We start from the raw sequence: 6,269 nt of genomic DNA, 5'->3' as shown, positions 1-6,269 counted from the left end.
TCTGATCTGGTCATGACCCTGATCCATATGTATTCAGGGATTTCCACTACTAGAAATAGCCAGCAAACCAGGATGGACACATTCTTTATTTTTCCTTCATCTTGAAAATACTGAGTGCCTCCTTCAAAATCAGAACTAGTTTGAAGGTTTGGGAATGATGAGAGTTACTATTTGAATCACAAGTAGTTGTGAAGAAATTTACAAACTACCATCCTAATTTTGTGTTGTAAACTGCAGAAGAAAGGTAGTCAGGAATTTAAAATGTCCTCAGTTCATCCAAACATGGAGAATTAATCATATTTTTTTTCTCCCTACAGATAGTTTTCCATTCCAGATGAAACCATCCAGAACTCAGGAGGCCTTCTCAAGTGAATGCTGCAGGTAGGCAGAGATGCTGAGGGTGAACATGGAGGGACCAAAAGTGACAGAAAGATGACCATTAAACTGAGCCACTTACGTCACTTGCAGTTGAGGAGTGGTGACTCTTGTACTAAGCCCAGTATTAAGGTTAACAGAGAAGATTTGGAAAGGCAATTTTTGATTCTCTATAGGGAAATTATTTCTTTTTTTTTTCTTTTTCTTTTTCTTTTTTTTTTTTTTTTTTTTGAGATGGAGTCTCGCTCTGTCGCTCAGGCTGGAGTGCAGTGGCCGGATCTCAGCTCACTGCTGCAAGCTCCGCCTCCCGGGTTTACGCCATTCTCCTGCCTCAGCCTCCCGAGTAACTGGGACTACAGGAGCCCGCCACATTGCCTGGCTAGTTTTTTTTTTTTTTGTATTTTTTTTTTTTTTTTTTTTTTTTTTTTTTTTTTTTTTAGTAGAGACGGGGTTTCACCGTTTTAGCCAGGATGGTCTCGATCTCCTGACCACGTGATCCACCCGTCTCGGCCTCCCAAAGTGCTGGGATTACAGGCTTGAGCCACCGCGCCCGGCCTCTAGCTCCTTCTTAACCTAGGTGTTAGTATTTGTGTTTTGATTTTTGGTTCAGAAAATATTGACATAATCTTTTATTGGCTTCTAGGTACAAAGAATGAGATAAAAGGATAAACCATCCCCAATTTTAGAAACTCACAAGGAAGACAAACACATGTGGAATTGAAACACACATGAACAAAGCAAGATATAAATAGCTTGCAATCTCAAATTCTCCACATGAAAGAATAAGATTGTAACATGGACTACCCAAAGCACATATAATTCACAAATACTTTCCCTTTGACTTTGAAACATGTTTGGGCCCTATGTTTGAACAGAGCATTTCCTATGATTTGGCATTCATAATAATTTGAAGTAAAATCTCAATTTAGGAGAAACAATTAAGAAATCAGTGGTATAGAAGTACAGGATTTTTTTGTACCACTGATCATTTCTTCTCTGTTGTACTTTATACAAGATATGGTCAGTATCACTCTCAGAATGGTGCAAAATTTTTTATACAAAGGAGGCAGTAATATTAGCTTAGGGTTGTAAATAGAATTTTCTTACACACTAGCAGCCATGTGCTTGAGAGTTTGCCATATTGAAGCACAAAGGATTATAAGGGAAAATCTCACTTAGATTTTCCTAAATTTCAGATGGTGGTTCAGCCTCTCTTCTCAGGCTAAAAGAAGAATTATCCCTACCTCAAACTGAGGTGTTGGAATTTGGAGTGCCTCTACTACAGGCAGCTGCTTGGGAGCTCTGGCCCAAGGAACAACAGATAGCTCTACACCTCGAACGTGCCTGCTTTCTCCAAGTTTTGGCCTGCCGCTGTGGGAGCTGCCATGGAGGGATTTTATCCCCTTTCATCGTTTTGCAGTTTGTTCTACTAAGAATTCCAAGGGCACCTCTCGATTCCGTACTTACAGAGATACTGGCTCAGTGCTAACACAAGTGATCACAGAAAAATTGCAGCTGCCTTCTCCCCAAGGTAAACCCAGGAGGCAAAAAGAGGATATATGGGTATTCATGTACTTGAAATTCTTCATCAAAAAGTTGAAATCAGATTAAAGGAGAAAAGTAGGTAGAAAGAACCACTTATTTATTCCTTAAGTACTAGAGATTTACAAAAATGTAATCTCAGAGTTAAAGACTACCTTAGAGATCATATTTGTTTTGATTGGCAATCTTGGGCAAGTTACTTAACCTCAATCAATTGGGGACAGTAATAATACCAACTTCACGGGCCGGGTGCGGTGGCTTACACTTGTAATCCCAGCATTTTGAGAGGCTGAAGCGGGCGGATCACTTGAGGTCAGGAGATCAAGACCAGCCTGGCCAACATGGTGAAACCCCCTCTCTACTACAAATACAAAAATTAGCCAGGCATGGTGGTGGGCACCTATAATCCCAGATACTCAGGGGGCTGAGGCAGAAGAATCGCTTGAACCCGGGAGCCGGAGGTTGCAGTGAGCCGAGATTGTGCCACTGCACTCCAGCCTGGGCGACAGAGTGAGACTGTCTCAAAATAAATAAATAAATGAATAATAATATCAACTTTACTGGGTCATTGTGGGGATTAAATTAGTTAAAATATGTAGTGTGCTCTGAACAGTGCTAGACATACAGTGATTGCTCAATACCCTTTAGCTATTGTTTTGATTATTACTATTATTTTTCAGCTCAGTACACACATATTGAGTCCTTATGTGTGTCAGATTCTATACCAAGGAATATGGTGTGAATAACCCTTGATCTTTGCACTTCTGAAGCTATCTGTTTTGGGGGTTACTACAGACATATAGATAGAGAATTCTAGTATGGCATGGTAAAAGCAATGAAAATGAGAAGGGACCATTAACTCAGCTGGGGAAATATGTCAGTGAAGATTCTCCTTTGAAGTAGATTATGTCAGAATTGCGTCTTGAGGGATAAGTAGGAGTTAGCTACCTGAAGAAAGTTTTATTGGTTAATAGATACCATAGCCTGTTAAACATATGAGGTCATTCCTCTTTGTTTAGCCTTTTCAGTTAGCTTACCTTACAGAACAACTCATCGTCTCCAGCTGTCAGAAAGTTTCTTATTTCATCAGGATGTAAGGTACCTCCTTGTAGCTTCACCCATTTTTCATAATTATACCCTCTTCCATACTTGAAGATAGCTATCAAGACCCAACCAAATCCTCTTTCCCTACTCTGATAAAAGGGAGTTGGTTTGGTATTGGGGGTGGGGTGATGGTATGTGGAAAATGGTAGATAGTTGTCAGCAAAAGGCTAAAATGAGGGATTTGGTGTATGATACAATTCTTCTAGGTATAACATCATGACTATGAAGGTGGACCGATGACTTGGAGCAATTAGTCATTGGTTGATGAGCTCTATGTACATTTGCACCTGTTGTGCTTTCCAAAGTCTGGTATTGTGAAGAAACGGTGCTGTTGTTCATATTTCCTGTGTGACTTTTTTGCTTTTAAGAGGTCAGTTTTGGCCAGGCCTGTTGGCTCACACCTGTAATCTCAGCACTTTGGGAGGCCAAGGTGGGCAGATCACAAGGTCAGGAGTTTGAGACCATCCTGGCTAACACAGTGAAATCCCGTCTCTACTAAAAATACAAAAGAGTAGCCAGGCATGGTGGTGGGCACCTGTAGTCCCAGCTACTCAGGAGGCTGAGGCAGGAGAATGACGTGGACCTGGGAGGCAGGGTTTGCAGTGAGCCAAGATTGCGCCACTGCACTCCAGCCTGGGCAACAGAGCAAGACTCTGTCTCAATAAATAAATAAATAAATAAATGTCAGTTTTCTTTTTTTTTGCTTTGGATTAGACAGCCTGGTCCGTCCATAAGAAAAAGGCTCAAGACCTTCTCAGCCCAGCAGAACCCTGAGGAGGCTTCCCAGACCCAAGGCCTTTGTGCATTGCCATTGCAGACCTGGCATTGCCTGACTCCAGAGGGTACTATTACAGAGGCTATGATATGAGAGTGCCTCTTGGAGTTGTGTACTGCAGTAGAGCTGCCAATATCCTCAGTTATCTTAGCTGTGATTTAACATCATTATCATCAGCAAGCCAGTCCTTTTACTTAACCCAAGTTCTCCCTAAAACAGTCCTCTTAGACTCCTTATCAATCCCACCATCCATGCTGTGAGTTGCAATGGGTAACATCTCAACATCATTCCTCATATTTGCTGTTATCTGTTAGAAGGCAGCTTCAGAAGAAGAATCAGATCTGTAGGATAAAGGCTATTTAAAAGCCTGCTATGTAAAGCTGGAAAGCTCTCTCAGTCACTGACTAGGGAACTGTGGTATCTTATACTATCACAATTTTCTTCACTTGGTTTTAACCTTTACAGTTCATTCTGATCTGGTCATGACCCTGATCCATATGTATTCAGGGATTTCCACTACTAGAAATAGCCAGCAAACCAGGATGGACACATTCTTTATTTTTCCTTCATCTTGAAAATACTGAGTGCCTCCTTCAAAATCAGAACTAGTTTGAAGGTTTGGGAATGATGAGAGTTACTATTTGAATCACAAGTAGTTGTGAAGAAATTTACAAACTACCATCCTAATTTTGTGTTGTAAACTGCAGAAGAAAGGTAGTCAGGAATTTAAAATGTCCTCAGTTCATCCAAACATGGAGAATTAATCATATTTTTTTTCTCCCTACAGATAGTTTTCCATTCCAGATGAAACCATCCAGAACTCAGGAGGCCTTCTCAAGTGAATGCTGCAGGTAGGCAGAGATGCTGAGGGTGAACATGGAGGGACCAAAAGTGACAGAAAGATGACCATTAAACTGAGCCACTTACGTCACTTGCAGTTGAGGAGTGGTGACTCTTGTACTAAGCCCAGTATTAAGGTTAACAGAGAAGATTTGGAAAGGCAATTTTTGATTCTCTATAGGGAAATTATTTCTTTTTTTTTTCTTTTTCTTTTTCTTTTTTTTTTTTTTTTTTTTGAGACAGAGCCTCACTCTGTTACCCAGGCTAGAATGCAATGGCGTGATCTTGGCTCACTGCAACCTCTGCCTCCCGGGTCAAAGTGATTCCTGCCTCAGCCTCCCGAGTAGCTGGGACTGCAGGTGCGTGCCACCACACCCTGGTAATTTTTGTATTTTTAGTAGAGATGGGGTTTCTCCATGTTAGCCAGGATGCTCTCGATCTCCTGACCTCATGATATGCCCACCTCAGCCTCCCAAAGTACTGGGATTACAGGCATGATCCACCACACCTGGTGGGAAATTATTTCTTAATGGTTGGGAAAAACTTTTTAAAAACACCTTTTTCTTTTTTTTTTTTTTGAGATGGAGTCTCTGTCGCCCAGGCTGGAGTGCAGTGGCACCACCTCGGCTCACTGCAACCTCCGCCTCCCAGGTTCAAGCGATTCTCTTGCCTCAGCCTCCCAAGTAGCTGGAGTTACAGGTGCATGCCACCATGCCTGGCTAATTTTTGTATTTTTAGTAGACACGGAGTTTCGCCATGTTGGCCAGGCTGATCTTGAACTCCTGACCTCAGGTGATCCACCAGCTTCAGCCTCCCAAAGTGCTGGGATTATAGGTGTGAACCACCACACCCAGCCTTTTAATAGCTTTTAAGTGCATTTTATACATAGCATTTTTATTTCCAGCTATAGATTTGTCTTCTTAATTATTTTAGCCCAGATGATATTAAAATGAACATACATTTCCTATCCATGTACCTCCTGGATCTCTAATGCTTTTCAGTGTTCAATGTCCCTACCTGGAGTTCACCAGCCACTCTATATACAGTTTCCCATCCCACTTATCTAACTTGATTTCTTACTGTTTTCAAACAAAAATCTTTTCCACATGAACCACTCCCACACTAACCTGTGTGTCTTTGCTCACACATTTCTCCCTTGTTAAATGCTGAGTGACCTCCACATCTCTCCACCTATCAGTATGTTGACCATCCTTCAAGGCCCTCCTCAGTCTCCACGTTTTTAGATCATTATAGCTCAGAAAGATCTGACTTTTGAGCTCAGCGTGCCTGTGAAAAGTACACTAGATTAGAAGTCAGAGTGGTAAGCTCTAGTTTTGGTTCTACTTCTCAGTATGAAGCTATATGTAATTTCTCTGAGCCTCAGTGACCCAAAAGAGGCAATTTTTGCCTGCCTGAATGACAGAGTTGTTGTAGGATTAGATGATGATATATAAAATAATATTAAAATGTGGTATTAGAAAATTCAAATATGCTATCAGAAAAAATGTATTATTATTGCTTTGTGTCATTTTTATGTTTTATTTAACATTTAGATTGTTATTTAACTATTCAAGTGTGGTATTTCCCCATTTAGATTGAGGTATTTAGATTGGCTTTCAGCTTTTAAAAATTC

The 6,269-nt window shown here is 40.9% G+C and overlaps 1 protein-coding gene across 1 annotated transcript in view; it reads left to right on the top strand.

The window, feature by feature from the left end:
- Window positions 1–6,269, top strand: part of LOC105513787 (adenylate cyclase type 10-like) — a 32,413-nt gene that overhangs the window by 25,928 nt on the left and 216 nt on the right. The gene's annotated exons all lie outside the window — the stretch shown is intronic.

This window comes from Colobus angolensis, unplaced genomic scaffold, assembly GCF_000951035.1.
Source record: "Colobus angolensis palliatus isolate OR3802 unplaced genomic scaffold, Cang.pa_1.0 Scaffold105, whole genome shotgun sequence".
Lineage (NCBI taxonomy): Eukaryota > Metazoa > Chordata > Mammalia > Primates > Cercopithecidae > Colobus > Colobus angolensis.
The sequence above is the reverse complement of the archived record's forward strand: the minus strand, read 5'-3'. Positions and strand labels throughout refer to the sequence as shown.